Source organism: Macrobrachium nipponense, chromosome 6 (assembly GCF_015104395.2).
Source record: "Macrobrachium nipponense isolate FS-2020 chromosome 6, ASM1510439v2, whole genome shotgun sequence".
Lineage (NCBI taxonomy): Eukaryota > Metazoa > Arthropoda > Malacostraca > Decapoda > Palaemonidae > Macrobrachium > Macrobrachium nipponense.
Window position 1 is genome coordinate 60,922,475 of NC_061108.1, and position 18,429 is coordinate 60,940,903.

The window sequence follows — 18,429 nt, forward strand, 5'->3', positions numbered from 1 at the left end:
TATACTAAGATATATATTTATTCTATTCAGTGCATAGCCCATAAAATAATACAGATTCCTCGAAGGAAGTGAGGGTTCCACCTCCTTAAGATGAAATTGGGCGAAGTTAGCTGCAGATAAAAAAAAAATCTCGTCGTAAAATCCAGGGACTGGTTATCAATGTCAGAGAATATGTGTGAAATGGTGGCCTTACAGGTATAAAACTTGAGCAGATGATAGACCTTTTCTTAAGTTAAACAAAGCAGGGAGTATTTTTCATCCTAACTTGGTTAAGTTTTGAATTTTAAATGAGAAAAAAATGAAACCCTTATGAGAATAGCGGTATTATTTAGATTCTTGAAGACGTTTGCTGCACTAAACCAGGGATGCAATCTGTTTACAATTTCACAGGCTAATTAGTAATGATGCAAGTGCACTGAATCATTCATGCAGTCTTACAAAGAAACCATAAAAGACGTTACCTTTCACTTTGAGGTAATCGAGAATGTAGGAGTAGATTGATAATGAATCCAAGTTGAACATCTTTCCTTTTAATTGCTCTTTGCAGAAATTCTCCACCTCTTGCCAGGTGCCCCGGTGTGGACATCGATGAAGAGGCAACGGTTGCCCACATTTTCAAAGGGCACCTAGCAAATGACGCCTGTGGGCAAGAAAATCAGCACAGTGACTCAGACAGCAAACACCATAATCTAACTCACTGAAAAAAACAAAAAGACGTCGAATACTATTAACAGCGGCAGTGCCTCATTGTGAAACTCTGGGAGCGCCATAGAAGTCGTCGTGATGACAACGACCTATTTAAGAAACTGTCTGAAGTTGTTTCAGTAAATGACGTTCGAGCCGAAAAGTAATGTCATCTTAATGATAAAGAATAAGGTAAGAATCAGAATTTCATAAGAACAAGATTTTTTCATATTTGGTCAGTCATGATGTCAATCTTCATAATGCTATTATTCAGTAAAGTAAAATGAGATGTATTTCAATTACAACAACAAAAACTACTACTGTTGCTACTCACTACTACTACTTCTGCTATGATAAATAATAATAAAAAGCAGACAAACTATTGGAATAGTCAATCCTTCCTCTAAGCACCAGGTTCTTGCTCCCAAAAAGCCCCTACCTGATGAAATCTTGCATTGAGCTTAGAATCATTCATGCAAAGAAAATTGAGCAGGAAAGCAATCACAGGGAAAAAGCAACTTTTCCACCATTGTCATCGCTATTCTAACCCATTCAGATAAGGAGTTTAAATGATTAAATTTTTATTGGGTGAGCTCCACTAACTCATAACTATAATTTCGAAGCATGATGCTTCACCACAGTTGTCAAGGAAATCGGGAAATTACTAATGGATGTCTACACCATTAAATCACTGAATGAACATTAATGGTAAACGATTTGCAGTAATGACAGTCATTGATCCCTCAGACTATTCCATAAGCGTATAAGTGAGCATTGAAATTTATTGTCTTGTTTTGTTTATCCTCAGCTTTTTTATTATCAGCAACTCGTTGCTAGGATAGGATTCAAAGAATCACTACAATAACTGTTATAATTCGCTTTATCGCGTGTTAATATTGTACACAGAATAAAAAAAAAAAATTTTTTTGGTGTCTCCATGAGCCATTTTTGGCTTCGTTCGATGTCAAGCTTTGACCATCTCCAAGAAGAAGATGATTAAACTGAACTGAGCTGCCCGTGACAAAATCCTAGAGTGACTAGACTGTTGTCTTCCTTTGCGGAGGATGACAGGGCGCGCAATCTGGTGCTCTCCTAAAGTCAGGAAGCAACGGAAAAAAGTAATAAAATGGAGAATGAAGGAACAAGCAGCACATAACGGAGGATGAGGTCACTCTAAGAACATAAGCGAGAATGAAACATGGTGTTAATCCCTTCAAACAACTGAACTAATCTATTTTAACCATTCATCTGCTATCATTTGCAAATGATCATGAAGAATCCTTTAGCAACGAGAAAGGTTTGATCTCAAATCTAGTTACCCATATCAATATTTAGAGGGACAAAAGGCAGTGGATCTTCTGTCTTACCTTCTGCAGGAAAGATTCCCCAACAAGACTGTGATTAAAGTTATGACAATCAGCTGCGATGGCATGTTGCTTCAGGTGCTTTGTTTTGCTCTAATGACACAGTCGCGAATGTATTCGACCGTTTTTATAAGGCAGCTATCAAGGCCGTATCCGGTGAACCCCTTTTCAAACGACACAGAAATTCTTTGGGACAAGACCTTTGTCAGCTGTGAAAGATCACGTCATTTGGGAAATATGTTCTTAAGATAAGGATTACGTGAAAAACATTGCCAAGAGAAAAGTCACTCGAACAACTGAAACAAAAATTGGTTCGTTAGAGTGAGCCAAACAAACTGTGACTTCATTCTTATCCTGAATTACCTGTGGGAATTTAGCCGCTGGCCAATTTCATCACCTCTTCTAAGACATAAGCCTTTGCCCTAGATTTGTTCGATAAAAGAAAAAAATACAATAAAAAGATTCGTTCGCTAGTTTGCAGATAAGAGCGAGTGATCGATCAGACGTGCTTTCATTAAAATGCAAGACCCAAGACAAATCATCTTTGAATTTTATTATTTTTCATGTTGTTTATAATTGCATTGATTTTCTTTATGAAACATTTAGGATGGGGTGGGGGGGTCAAGACCAGAATAAGAAGGCACCCGGACAATGAAAGGGTGTTAGGTAGTTGGACAGCAAGACAAAGAGAAACAGATAAGAAATGAAATGCAAGGCTCTCAAGGCGCAACTACGAGCAATCCCCACAGTTACTAATAATAGTAAGGGAATTTTGGCATCTGAACTGCCCGCCGACCTGGAAAAACTTGTAACCAAATAATTCTTTCCCCAATGTGTCTGATAGGTCCCTAGTACTAAAAAAATAATAAAAAAAAACCTAATGTCCTGCACATGTCCTGCCACTCCCTTCTATTTATGGTCTTTCTATGCCAGTCTATATACACGCTAATTTTCTTAGCTCGTCAATCCATCGTCTTCTCTTCCTTCCTCTGCTTCGTTTGCAATCTCTAAGGACCCATTCTGTTATTCGTTTTGTCGGTCATTATCTTGACATTCTCATTATATGTCCGCTCACGTGTATATAAATATATATATATTATATATATATATATATATATATATATATATATATACATATACCATATACATATATATGTGTGTGTGTGTATGTATCTATGTAATGTATATCTATACCCAGTACATACATTTTTATTTCTATTTTATTTATGCATTTGTTTATTTATTTCTTTGACAGTAGACACCATAAATATTATCATATAATATGGATAATATATATATACATATACATATACATATATAGTGTGTGTGTGATGTACTCCTATGTATTATATCTATACCCAGTACAATACATTTTATTCTATTTTTTTTATGCATTTATTTATTTCTTTGACAGTAGACACCATAAATTACATATAATATGGATAATATGATATCTAATCACATGGATAATAATTGGCTAACACCAGTTCAAACAGCAAAAGCTCTTTTGGATAGACAGATCACTATTGTAGAAACTATGAGGAAAAACCAAGGGGAGTACCACCAGCCTTCGTGGAGACAAAAGGGAGAGATAAATACTGCTATGTATGCATTTAGTGAAAACCTTACTCTTCTTTCATACCGCCCACCTAAAAAGAAAAAAGAAAAATCGTCCTAATACTAAGCACTATGCATGAGAAAGGAGAAGATCCCGGTTCAGTTATGTTCAGAGATCATAAGCTTCTATAACTTCACCAAGGTGGTGTTGACAGATTTAACCAGCTATGTCATACATACACATCGTTCGCCATTACGTTCATTCTATAACTTTTTGGATAAGAATGGAGCAAATTTCATGGTTCTATTGAATGGTTCCCCATTAACGAAGAAAGAAACTTTCAAGTAAAGAAGGGTTCATATCTCAAAAAGATTTCCTAAGATTTGATGAAACTGCATTTGATGAGTCGTGCTGCAATTACTACTTTACCCCATCAACAACTCCGTGATATCACAAGACATGTGTTGATGACAAACACGCTAGAAAAAGAAACAGCAAAACCCGAACCATTTAGTGGAAGGTGCAATTTTTGTCCCGGGAGTAAAGACCGAAAATCAAGTACGTACAGTGCAAAAAAGTAATTTGCTTGGAGCATCAAATGAAAATGTGTCCAAATTGTTCTGAATAATGAATGATTTTCCTATTTTGAATTTTTTTCCATTGAAATAGATGTAATTCTTTTGTTTAGTATAAGTTATAGTAAATAAAAGCAATTAATTAATTTATTATGCATATGTAAAGAGGCTGAAGGCCCCTTATACATGCTAGTAGCATGGCCGACATGGAATCTCTGACGAACACACGAGACAACTGCAGAAAAAAAAATTATATTAGCCACTGAATTAGACTCTGAACTACAAAAATAAACTTTATTTCCCAAAAGGTAAGCAAGATTCTAACTATCACGAGGACAGCTAATAAGTTGATAAAAATAAAGGTAAAAATTATTCATTGGAACTCCACACATAGAAAACGGACTGATTAGAGCACGACCCGGGCTAACTAAAACAATTCACACAAGGGATGAGACTCTTTTTCTCTTCATTCCATAAATACATAATCAGGGCTTATCAAAACTGGTAATAATTCGGCTCACAAAGGCCGGCAGAGCGACAGTTCCTGTCAAAGAGATATGGCCCTTATTAACACATAGCATAGAACAATAAATCTCATAAATAAATGTCTGGTATAAATCAGTGTAAATAAGATATTGGATAAAAGGGTTCACTGTATTGGCACATAATAGAGAAGGACCTAAGCAATGAAAAAAAAAACCCAGATTAGTGAAAACGAGTCACTTACTGCTCTATGGCCATATTTCAAAGTTTCTCGTGGTCTTTTTTGACGCCAGATAACTCGCAATCAATCAATCAATCAATCAATCAATCTCGTGGTCTTTGACGCCACACTTTAGTATCTCCACTCTAAGGTTGGGCCGACAGTACCCCAAAAATTATATGGAAAGTTCACAGGGAAGGTGAAACATGAAAGAACAAGCATTCTAGTACGACCACTTCCTTTAAATGAAGTCACGGTCACGCAGTGAGTTCGTTACACAAAAAAAGTTTGTGACATAACACAACATTCAGATTTATAAGGGAAAGGCTTTTCTCCATTCTATATTTTCCCTCTCCATTAACTTGTCTCAAAAGGTTAACACTATTCCTCACTGGTTCCGCCCACCGGAACAAACTCCCACAAACACTTCATGCGAGGAAGATTTTATCGGTGGAAAATTCCGTAGCTAACTTAGCTGAATGCAAGGTAACTTTTGACTCGCTAACGTAAGGACATTCTTCTCCCGTTTGACATCGCGATGTAACATCAACAGAACGATGTTTTCGTTACCCTCGCTTTCTGGCCATTTTCATAAGTCAGCAAAAAACCATCTAAAATATTTAATATGTATTATCATCTGGGGTACACCCAAAGGTAGCATTCACTCTAAGAAACATAAAGGTAACTTTCCACGATTAAAAAGACACTCCTTTTTTCACATATTGGTATTGATTCAAAGTTATATAGTCCCCTTTGACTTTGTAACCTACAGTATTATAAACCAAGGGTTTGATTTTGGCATATAATGTATGGAAGAATATTAATGTATGCACAATTATGATAGTGCTTGCCAGAAGCTTATTTAACCAGTGACAAAGTTATTCCTTGGGAATAAGCAAAGATGACTAAATATTCCTTAAAGTGCTTAAGGTCAATGTTCCTCGAAGTAAGATTACACAACACCTTAGAATTAGCAGATGATTGTCTGTTGGTGGATAAAACGGGAGAGGAAATGGGAACAAACAATTTCCATTAAAGTGGATGACCAGTGGTTGCAGCATTGTAACCCCCCTGAAACCTGATACCACATCCTCACCCCCTGTCACACCTGTTCCCACAACCTCTAACATTGCAGTGCATACACCCACGGTTTCTAGCAAGCCTACAGTCCACCTCCACCTCTCTTGCAACAAGATGCAACATATCAAGCATTTCACCAAAGGAGGTTCTGTTTCGAGGACTTTACAGCCTTAGTTGGACTTGATAGATGGCATCAAACCTCCCAACTGATCTTCCTGAGAACTAGCATCTCCCTGGATATTCAGCATCTGCTTAAGCAAACACTAGGCATTCCCCCCGACACCTCTCTTTCCCTTACAGAAGTGTTGGAGACACTGCAGAAGCACTTTTGCACCCTCAGAAATTAAGCTTCATAGCACAGGGAATTGTTGTCCTGCAAACAGGCCGTGGGAGATTCATTAGCAGACTACTATGCTCGCCTTAGGGATCTTGCTGATGAAGTGGACTTATGCTATGGCAACCCACTTACTGTACTGAATTGCAATTGCAGATGGTAATTTTGATGGGTGTGAGGGATGAAGAGTTAATACAATGCCTTATCCCTTTCCAAACCTCATCCACCCTCGCAGAGTTTCTGGCATGCTGCCGCTACTATGAATCTACATGTGTGACTGTACCAGCCATTGCATCTTCCCCTAGTCAGCTCAGCGCAGTATCTTCATACAAGAGGAGTACCCCACACCAGTCCTTGTATCCCTGTCATTTGGCAATATCTCATCACATCTCTAGCTAATCCCTGGTACGGGAGTAGACATTACAACGATTGGCACCACACACTTGAATGCACTCTGCATAATCAGGACAACACTTTCACCTTCACCCATGATGGATGTCGTGACAGCAGACAGATCCCCCATGACACCAGCTGTGGGATACTTTTATGCGACACTTCGCCTTGGCAATAAGTCACACTTAGCAACCATACATGTTCATGAAAATATCCAGACTGCCATACTCTCCCATGGACATTGCCGAGCCCTTGCCAGTGTCACTTGACTTCCTAAAGCCCATTCACAAGGTTATGCATGTCAACAGATGTGCCCAGTTTCCTGCCTCAGCCATGATGTCACCCGCAGATGCCAAGGACTCTTTTCTCCACCATTTTAGCTATGTCCTCATGTCCAAGATGGATCTGCAGACTCACCCACCAAAGAAAATGGCAGATCCCCCAATGCAGATCCACCTGAAACCAAGTCCTAAAGAGCTTTTGTTTGAGGATGTAGCAGCAGTTGGTTTTCGAGTATTACAATGGAGTTGGAGATGGTCTTCAAGCGAGATGTGTTGGCTGCTGGCTGAAACGCTGAGGAGGATGGCAGGATAAGTTCCGGAGTTCGAGGGATAACGAAACCATAGTCGCCTGTTGGGAAGGATGAATTCTTTGTGGCCAAATGTATTGATATTGCACCATCTTGATCGAGGTCGTTTGGCAATGGCACGACAGTGTACAGTGGTTGTCCTTTGTGGATCTTTTCCTGTTCCTCTTGCAAAAGACAATGATGTTCGAGTTGGGCTCTTGGTTATGAGTTAGCGTACTGGCTTATTATTATTGCCCTGTTATTGTAAAGGTATTTGAGAGACATGGCTCTAGTTATTTATAGTTTGTTTGTATGTTGATTTTACGTTGCATGGAACCAGTAGTCATTCAGCAACGGGACCAACGGCTTTACGCGACCTCCAAACCACATCGAGAGTGAACTTCTATCAGACTATCACCAGAAATACACATCTCTCACTCCTCAATAGAACGCCTGAGAATCGAACTCGCTACCACTGAGGTGGGACGCCAACACCGTACCAACCACACCACTGAGGCGCTCTAGTTATTTATAGGGTATTATTATTTTGAAGGGCACTTATTTTATTGTGTTGAGCAAGTATGGCTCCTGTTATTATTACTGTTATTATTGCTGGCATGATTGTCAGTTATGAACTTGTGTTGCTCTGGTATTTAAGGTAATTTGCTCTACCTTTTGATGAGCAAGTATTTGGTTATGTTTGTATCGTGCCTCTTATATTAATGCCCTGTAATTGTTATTGTTTTATTGTATTGCCCCATTGATGACTGCTGATGTTAGTTAATTATGGTTATTTAATGAACTAAAAAGAGGTATTTATCATATTGAGTTACTACTATGTGTATTTAGGTTATTGGTCATATGGCAATGATTTTGGTAATTGATGAATTATACTTTGAAGGTATTTTCAAAGTTGTAAATATATAAAGTCTATATTTAAAATAAATTAGGTTTAAGGTTACTTTGAGTATTTTCTTTTACTCTTACTCTTCCTTTAGTTGTTGCAGACCACCAGTTCATTCCAGTCTCAATATGTGTGTTTTAGAACATGATCATATTGAAAAGTGATCATGACAGTCGTCCATTTTGGGTACGTGTGTCACGAATCAGAAGTTGCCATAAGAAGGGAGAGATCTTATTCATTCTTAGCCTTAGACTGTTACGAGCAGGTCTAGTCTCTCTCTATCTCTTTTCCCTGTATGAAAGAAATTTAAATTGTTAAATTTTTGTAAAATTGCTATTAGATGCAGAATCTGAACAAAAAGTGTAAAAATGTGTAACGCCTTTCAAGTGTTTTTGGCGATTTTGGAATCTGCAGCAAAAATGAAAAATTCGTGGTGCAAGGTAAAGTGAAGCTATTACGGTCTTGAGTGCACTTAAAAATGCTTAAAAATACTGAAGAGCGTTTATTAACGCGAAGTCATTTATTTTTTTCACCTTTAAAGTGTTTTGTGTTAATGTTTTTGAATTGCATTTTTTATATCATGTGTGTTACCAATTCTTAGTTATTTTACATTTTTGGTGGTGAATTTGATACTTCTCCACATTGTGTGTTTTCATGTTTTTACACTCACAATTTATTTAGCATTGCATACCTGATTTAATTTAACTTGATAAATTAATTTTGATTTAATTTTGTTTAACAAATAATTCAGGAATTAATTAAATTTTATTGTTTTCTAGTGATAGTAAATTTCCTGAAGATTGAGAATTCCACCCATAATTTTTATTTTTATTTTTAAAGTAAATATTTGTATGTAAAGATTTTATAGCAGTGTTTCATTTATTGACTACCAGCGATAGGATTTAACTTGTGTAGATATCTGCATCAGTGATAGATTGTGCCGTAACCCTTCAATTTTCTGGCAGTGAGTTAGAACAAGGGAAATACTTAGACTTTTAAAGTTGTTACTGGAGTGATGCCCTTAAATTAACTTAGGCTTATACTGAATACCTCACAATTGTTTGAATGAACTTATTCTGATATCTTGCATGTTTAATACCCTTTTTAAGGGATCACTGTTGCCTTTAGAAGTATTCAGTCGTTAGCTGAAAATTCTTAATATGAACCACGTGGCCTAATACCAGGAATACCAAGTTATGCAATTATTGCAAACAACATTTTATCTAAAAAATTCTATGCAACTGTATTTAGAAAGTAATTAATGTAACAGATCACTATGCAATATTAACTTTAAAGTAATAAAGGTAACATCTTAAAAGTAAATGTATGTTGAAGATTTCCAAATCTGAGGGAATCTTCCTGGCTCGATATCAGCTTTTCTTCCTCGCCTGCATGTAATAAAGGATGGTATGAAAGAAAAACATTGGTTATAAAATCATGACACTCAGCATATAAATTCATCAGGTATGGTTTTATTTCATAGAAGAATATACAACATTTGTTAATAAAGAACAGAAAACATTTTAAATATACTATTTGAAAGACTATGAAACAATAAACATTAATATAAGCTACCTGCTGTAAGAAAAACGGGGGCTGAAATAACCAATCAGTTATGGAAGGAAAAAACCGCCAGACTTCGGAAACCCGATTCGAGTCTGGATACAATACATATCCTGAAAGAAGTGTTCTAGCCTTAAATTAGCAATGTAATGAAATAATGAAACTTTGTGAAATTTGTAACGAGTGAAATAAGCACGTTAAATCTAAACACAGTCCTTACCATCCGTTAATAATAATCATTGTATAAAGTGCTCCACGAGATAGAGTGTAACGGCAAATCACTGAAATAAGGAAAAAAAAAAAAAAAAAAAAAAAAAAAAACTTTCAGCTAAACTTTTAACAGACTTAATTAATATTAAATTATGGCAGGAAAGAAAAGTATTATTTATATAGAGGCAATGCAAAGGCTTTAGAGACTGAATACAGTTACCATAAACATAACTACCCTACATATGCTTGGTACTCACCGTATCAATCCAAGGAAAGAAAGACTGCGATGATGGCAAATGCAAAAGACTTCTTTGTATCCATTAAATATAATGAATTATGTATCTATATCGAGAGGCCTATGCTTGCGCGCTCTATCTCTATCGTCATAATATTTAATTCTTTACTATTGTTCCTGACGATTTCCACAAGTATCTGGCCAAATTTTAAAACACTTTCTCTCATTGATTAAGATCCGTCTTCAATTACGTATGAATTTTACGCCAGTTTAGTGTCAAACATTACTTATAAATAAGGTTACACAGTAGGTTTTAAAAAAAAGGATGATTTATATTCTACCCTGAACTGACGTTACCAAACCAACATTAACGAATAATATAGAGCCTGTTTCTACATTCAAGTACAAATGATTATGGGACTTTTACAGAATCTTTATGGTGTGAAGTTAATGGAAATCTAGAAAGCAACAAACGCTATGATTTTGAAGCTCCGTCCCCTTTCTAGAGTTGCCAGGTGTCGCATTATTGAACAATATATGTCCGAAGGTTTAAAAAAAACTGTATTTTAACTTTCTTTACGGAGTGTACAATCACTAAACACTAACATTCACAATACACGTTCATCACTGAACACTCAAACTTACTATACACTCATCCTGACTAAACACACACTCTGCACTCACTAAACACTGCACACGTTAAGCATGACCACTCACTCTCAACAACACTAAATGCCTTCACTATCATAAAACACTAAACACTCACTAAAAATTCTCATTATACCAAAAACACTCAGTAAACATTCACTAAACACTCACTTAATCCTAAACATTCATTAACCACTAAACAATCACTAAGCATTCATTAAGCACTCATTGTATACTAAACATTCACTAACTAAAGAATTCACTATACACCAAACATCACTAAAAATTCACTAAGCATTCGTTATAAACTAAACGCTCACAAAACCCTAAACTCATCAAACACTAAATATTCACTAAACCCTAAATGCTCAGTTAAACCCCTGAATAATCATTAAACACTAAACAGTGAAAGAACATCAACTCATCACTCATTAAACACTCAATAAACACTTACACAGTAAACATTCACTAAACACTCAAAGTCAGAAGACATTATTAAACATTCATAAAAACCTAAATGCTCACTAACATTAACTCACCCTATACACTTACTAAACATTCACTGCAATGCTTATGCACTAAACATTCACTAAACACTAACATTCTAAACACTCACTAAACATTCACTGAATACTTACACACTATACATTCACTAAACACTAATATGCACTAAACTTACGCACTAAACATTCACTGAATACTTTACACACTAAACATTCATCTAAAACACCACCATTCACAAGACATTCATTAAACACTCAATATTACTTACACACTAAACATTCATAAAACATTAAAACCCTAAAGACTTACTAAACATTCACTGAATACTTACACAATAAACAATCAATAACATTCATAAAACCCTAAACACTCAGTAAACATTCACTAAGCAATTAATCAATAAACCCTAAAAATTCGCTAAACACTTACTCATTAAACATTAACAATAAAAAAACTTACAATTGCACAAATCCAGTGTTCAATTTGCTGGCAACCAGACACCAGACCTTTAAAAAAATGGCCACAAGTCTTTGCAGCTCGCCCTGGTAGAAGACCACCCAACTACGTAGTACTGGCATAGCGATCGCAACTCCTATATATGCCCTCTATGGCAAAACAGTGTAGATGAACCATGGTTTCACTGTGTTTATTACTAGCTGTCGGGGTTCAAATGTTCTTAAGCGAAGTGGTCATTCCACATTATACTCTAGGGATTTTGTGAAATCCCTGATTTTACATATTCCATGTAACATTATATATAATGAATATTCTGTACAATATATATATTATATATTATATATATATATATATCTATATTATATATATATATAATATATAATATATATATATCTATTATATATATATATAATATATATAATATGATATATATATATATATATATATTATATATATATATATATATATAGATATATATATATAATTTATATATATATATATATATATATATAGTATATTATATATATATATATATTTTATTACATAATCCAGTAACATATATTAATGAATATGCTGTAACAGTATATATAATATAATATATATAATATATATATTAATATATATAATATATATATATATATATTATATATATATATATATATATATATACTGTACAGCATATTCATTATATATATGTTTACATGGAATATGTAAAATCAGGGATTTCACGAAATCCCTAGAGTATAAGTGGAATGACCACTTCGCTTAAGAACATTTGAACCCCGACAGCTAGTACTAAACACGGTGACACCATGGTTCATCTACCACTGTTTTGCCATAGAGGGTATATATTCAGGAGTTGCGATCGCTATGCCAATACTACGTAGTTGGGTGGTCTTCTACCAGGGCGGCGCTGCAAAGACTTGTGGCCATTTTTAAAGGTCTGGTGTCTGGTTGCCAGCAAATTGAACACTGGATTTGTGCAAGTGATAAGTTTTTTTCTTGTTAATGCTTAATGATAAGTGTTTTAGCGAATTTTTAGGGTTTAGTGATTAATTGTTTAGTGAATGTTTACTGAGTGTTTAGGGTTTTATGAATGTATTGATTGTTTATGTGTAGGTATCGCAGTGAATATTTAGTTAAGTCTTTAGGGTTTTAAGTCTACGAATTGTTTAGTGTATATATATATATATATATATTATATATATATATATATATATATATATATATATTATTATATAATATATATTGTGACGAAGTGCCAAGTATATGGTTACTACACTTACCAATCATAAAAATAGTTACCTCACAACAGCCAGACAACTGTAACTTCATCACAGTTAAAATATGACTGAATACTCTAATGGGAACATGTGATCCCTTAAAAGGTTATCAATATTGTAGAAAATCAGACGAAGTTCATCAAAACAGGTATGAGGTAATCTTATAAGTAATTTAAAATTAATTAAAGGTCATCCCTCCATCAACAACTTTTGAAAGTCCAAGTATAATCCCTGGTTCTAACTCACTTGCCATTTAAACTGAAGGAAAACAGCTCAATTACCACTCTATATTTCTTTTCTACCTAAACCAAACTAAATCCTACTGGTAAAATAAGACATAAAAAATTTTAAATACAAAAATTTATTATTAAATAAAAAATTTATAAGTGAAATTCACAATCTCAGGGAAATTTGCTGTTACTTGAAAACAACACAAAGTTTAATTAATTCTTGAATTAATTATTAAGTAAAATTAAATCAAAATTAATTTATCATAAACATAAAGAAAATTGTATTCCAATTGAAATTCAAAAGGGCTAGGTAATAACTAAAATTTGAAAATTAAATTAATCCACAAGTGTTAAAAAACAATAAAACTTGAAGAGAATTCTGAGTAAATACAAATTAATTCACACGTGTTAAATTCAATGAAATAGGGAATGATTAATTAATGAAAACCATTAAGTTAATCGAATTGTGAATGTAAATGCAAAACACAGAAAAATGTAGAAAATACCAAAATTGCAAAAACACTAAGAAAGCAATAATCACACAAATATAAAAGAAAAACACAATTCAATAAGAAAAATGGATAAATGTACAAAAAATTACTTCAAAATAATTAAACACAGAACACAAAAATTTGCAATGTGTAAAAAATTAAATAGCTTCACCAAACCACTGTAAATACGTTTTTAAGTTGCAACTTAAAACTTGTAATAACACATTACCTTAGCACTAATTAAGTTTCTGTTGCAGCTACCTCCAAAAATTCACCATATTCCTCCCCACAAAAAAAAAAAAAAAATCACTAAAGTATTAAAAAAAGTTCACCATAGTATTCCAAAAAAGGAGCCGTTACACAACTTTTACGACGTCTGTTCAGATTCCACAAATAAGCTCTAAGTAATATTAAGAAAATCTAAGACATACAAATCTAAAATTTATGAGTGACCGACCACTAAATACAAAATCTTTACGTTAATGTGAAAAACTAAATTCTCTCCTATGAGAGAGAGAGAGAGAGAGAGAGAGAGAGAGAGAGAGAGAGAGAGAGAGAGAGAGACTCCAAACTGATATTGGAATGAACAAAAATTTGCTCTCGTAGTATGGAAACTGATCAGCGGACCTCGCCCTAAAATGGTTGTAACATAGCCAAACGTTTTGGGGCCAGGTTTTTGCTAAATCATTATGATTCTCTTTTAAAACAATAAATAAAGAGAAATTGGGATTACAATCATAAATAACATTTAGTATTAAATGATTTAAGAAAATTAAAGTCTCTTAAAATAAATGATTATAGAATTTTCTCGAATGAAATTAAGTTTGATCTTTTCCTTGAGTGATTTCACAAACTTTCCACTTCAAAATTTAAGCTATTTACGAGTCAACAAATTCTCATTTGACAAATCAAGAGATATAAGAGTTAATTTACCAGTAATATTAGATAGTTTTCAGTACAGAAACATCTCTAACTACTTATATGAAATGAACGGTATCTGACGTACATGAAACATTTTAGGCAGAAGCCTTCTAGAAGCTTCTAATATGATGTAACTTTACAGAAAAATGGTGAAATCTTCACGTGGTTTCTCATCAAAGACGCAAACAAGCCTGAAACAAGTCACGAGCGTCATAAGATTGACAGGGTTTCCAAAACAAAATGGAGACTTCGAGATATCTTTACCTCAAATGATGACAGCAACTTTCCTACTTCAAACAGACAATACTAATCTCTCTCTCTTCTCACAGTCAGCGTTATTCTTAACTTTTATATTATGTTTTTATGAATTCTGAACATACATTTTTAGAACATATTAACTCTAAGCAAAATAAGGAATCTGAAAATATTGCAAACAATTTTACAACACTTCACACAGCTACGAAGAGGATGATATGCATTGTGAAAGCAACAGCATATAAGAATATATATATGTACACTACGTCTCAAGTAAAAAAAAATTTCATACTGAACTGGAAAAGGAGTATTTGATACAGCAATAAAGTTACATTGCTTGAAGTATTCATTTAAACCAGATTATCATCAGTTTTAAAGATTTAATTTTGTTTATACTGGCATTATTAGAGGGATTTGAATAATTATGTGGTCAGGTTATTATGGTCCTTTGCACAAACTGAATCCTGGACTAGCTAAAAAGAAGAGCAACCTGCTCAACTAATAGGTGGCACAGACGGAGAAGAAGCCTGATTTCTTGCTCTCGTCCTCCCACTAGAGCAGAGCATTCCAATACCATATACTACATATATATACTATATATTATATATATATATATATATATATATATATATATATATATATATATATATATATATATATATATATGTATATATATATATATATATATATATATATAATGTATATATATATATATATATATATATATATATATATATATATATATATATATATATATATATATATATATATATAGAATGCGTAACAAATTCATAAAACACTTGTATGTCCATAAAGATGCTTTGATAAGAGGAATTCGGGATCCAAATTTTATATCCTATATCCTATAAATGTTGAAGCAGTTCTAGAAGAGGTAAGGAAAAGAAAGTATACAATCGTAGACAAGGATGTACTACATTTCATGGAAGAATGATGCTTACAGGATCATTGGTAAAGAAATGTCTACATAAAATCACTGCTGTGATTTTTCAAAGGCAGCACTAACGCTGGCAAATGACGTGTTTATATTCATTGCAGGAAACGTTGTTGAGTTATTTGAAACGGCCACCGTCCATTTCTACGCAGTTCTCATGCACTCCTCCGAGGGGCTTTTGTCGGCACTCCTGCTGTGAGTTGCAAATGTTTACGTTCCGTAGGGAGTTCCCATATCCACAGCGTAGCCGTTCTTGTGGAAGAAATGGCCCTTGAGGGCTCCGTCGTCCCCCTCAGTCCAGAAACTGTGCTCTGACAGTCCTAACAGGAAGTGATGAAGTCTCAAAACCTTTTTATGTAGTACTACTGACTCAGCTTGGACGACTGGTTCGGGACGGAGTGATTCATGTTATCATGAAAGTGTATTTCCGCCCATTCTCTGCAACTGTACGTTTGAATACTTAATAGACAAATACTGATATATAATACAGGCACCTGCAAGTTATTGTCAGTAAACTGAAATGTTTGATTAACACACTGACTTTGTGAGAGAACAACAAATTGTGAAACTGTTTTCACGTACTTTATCAAGATGACTGCATCTACAGTACTGGATATCATTAAGATGTAGCCTTACCTCACCATTTTATTTCGTAAAAAGTTTAATATCCCCTCAGTTCATCGCATCATCTTATATTCACATATAAGGTAACGGAACAAGTGAGTTTTAATCAGTGGGACAAATATACGCAAAGGTAAAAAGTTTACGGCTTTGTCAATCAGGCAAGTAATTAGAAAAAGGTAGCAAGCAGTAGTTGGTTGCTCTATGCTGAAGGGGTGAGGTAATAGCGAACCAGGTCTACGGATGAGTGAGCAGAGAGGATTATACTTATTCAACTAACACTTTAAAAAGTCGAATCGTCGAATAAGAAAAAGTTTCAATTTCCTTTCCGCACTTGTTTCTTGTTTGTTTTTCGTGTGTAGTTTCATCCCCTTCCATGTATGACATGCTACTTACTCTATGATTCTCCTTCTTTGTTTCATTTCCTTCATGTTCGCTCTTACCTAGGAAATTAAGGTAGTCTTTCGTGTGTTGTTTTGCTTGTTAGGGGGAATAAAGTACTTACGTTTATTATTTTCGCGTATCTGTTGAATAATTGAAAGCGAAAGATTGAAGTGCTTCTTATACGAGAATTTTACTGGCAAGATGTGTACAGTGAATTGTTTGGTTATCCCGCGCCTTCAAAGACCCAGCCCAGGTACTCAAAGTGCTCGTTTTTTAATCATGCGTATATATGCGTTAACGGAATTGCAGTAAATACTGGGATGGTTTTAGGAATGACTCTATCTAAGTTAGACATGTACGTTTGTACTAGAATTTTTAATCCGAATGTGAAGTACTTTGGAAGCCTTGGAGAGTGTTTGATCTGAAAACCAATACCAGGCTCTGCCATTACTCATGTGTGAATGACTGTAAAAGATACGATGGTTATAATCTAATCATAAGTGAAGAAGAGAAAGATTTTCACCAGTCTTTGATAAGGGATGAAGAAATTCACCCGCACCTGAGATTCCCACGAGTTTTTCGCACTAGAAATAAATCATTAACTCTGAGAACAGCTCCTGTTCACAATTTGATGAAGAATTTAGAAATATATTAAATTCCTTTCGGAAAGGCCCCGTCATCACTGTTGCCATGTCGGAATACGCAGTTGCTGACTGTGACCAAAATAGGCCGATATTTGCAATTGGCTATAATGATAAGCTGTGCTTTATAAGGGACAACTTGCACCATTATAAGGAAAGAAACCGCCATCGCCACCATGTACTTCAGTGCAGCCGGTTTTCATTTCTGTCGCAGTTTGCGGAATGAGCTTTGTGCCTCTCTGGATGATCTCGCAAATCTTGTGTTTACAGCGTTATCACTTGAAGGGCAAAAGCAAAAATTTCAGTGCAAAATAAAACTCAGACGCGATCCAGTTCATAAATCAGAGGTCCTAAAATCAGGTCACCATCTTTCAGGGATGAGCAGATCACAATGTGATCTATACGAGAGGCTTCAGCCTCATGGCCAACCAATGGCCGCATCATCACTTTCTAGTGATAGCAATATCTGTATACAGCAAGTAACATGTCAAACTGTAGCTAAAGAAGTACGTATATGTATATATTTCCTATAAAAAAGTAATGAGATCCTTGGGGGAAAAATCTGAAGAAATTATTAAAGGGATTCATTTATTTCCGGTAGAAAAAAAAAAAACTATTGTTAATACAAAAAAAAAAAAAAGGAGAACAGGAGTCGAAATTTGCATGGTAATATCTTTAAACGTTTTCTTCTCTGATCTAGATAACACGGAAAGAGAACTAAAAACAGACGCGGGTGAAAACGCTGCTCCCCTCACTGCTTCTCAGGTAGAAATTATATGGAAGCTTTCGAAAATCATAACAGACCACAGATGTGCGGAATTCTGATCGTAGACTGAAGTTAATATGTAATAGGGGAGAATAGTTTACGTTTT

The 18,429-nt window shown here is 34.6% G+C and overlaps 1 long non-coding RNA gene across 1 annotated transcript in view; it reads right to left on the minus strand.

The window, feature by feature from the left end:
- The window catches only part of LOC135216095 (uncharacterized), a 30,905-nt gene that overhangs the window by 2,077 nt on the left and 10,399 nt on the right, over positions 1-18,429 (minus strand). Inside the window, exon 2 of the long non-coding RNA XR_010314806.1 lies at positions 462-640. This is a non-coding gene — a long non-coding RNA (uncharacterized LOC135216095). The remainder of the gene's footprint in view (positions 1-461; positions 641-18,429) is intronic.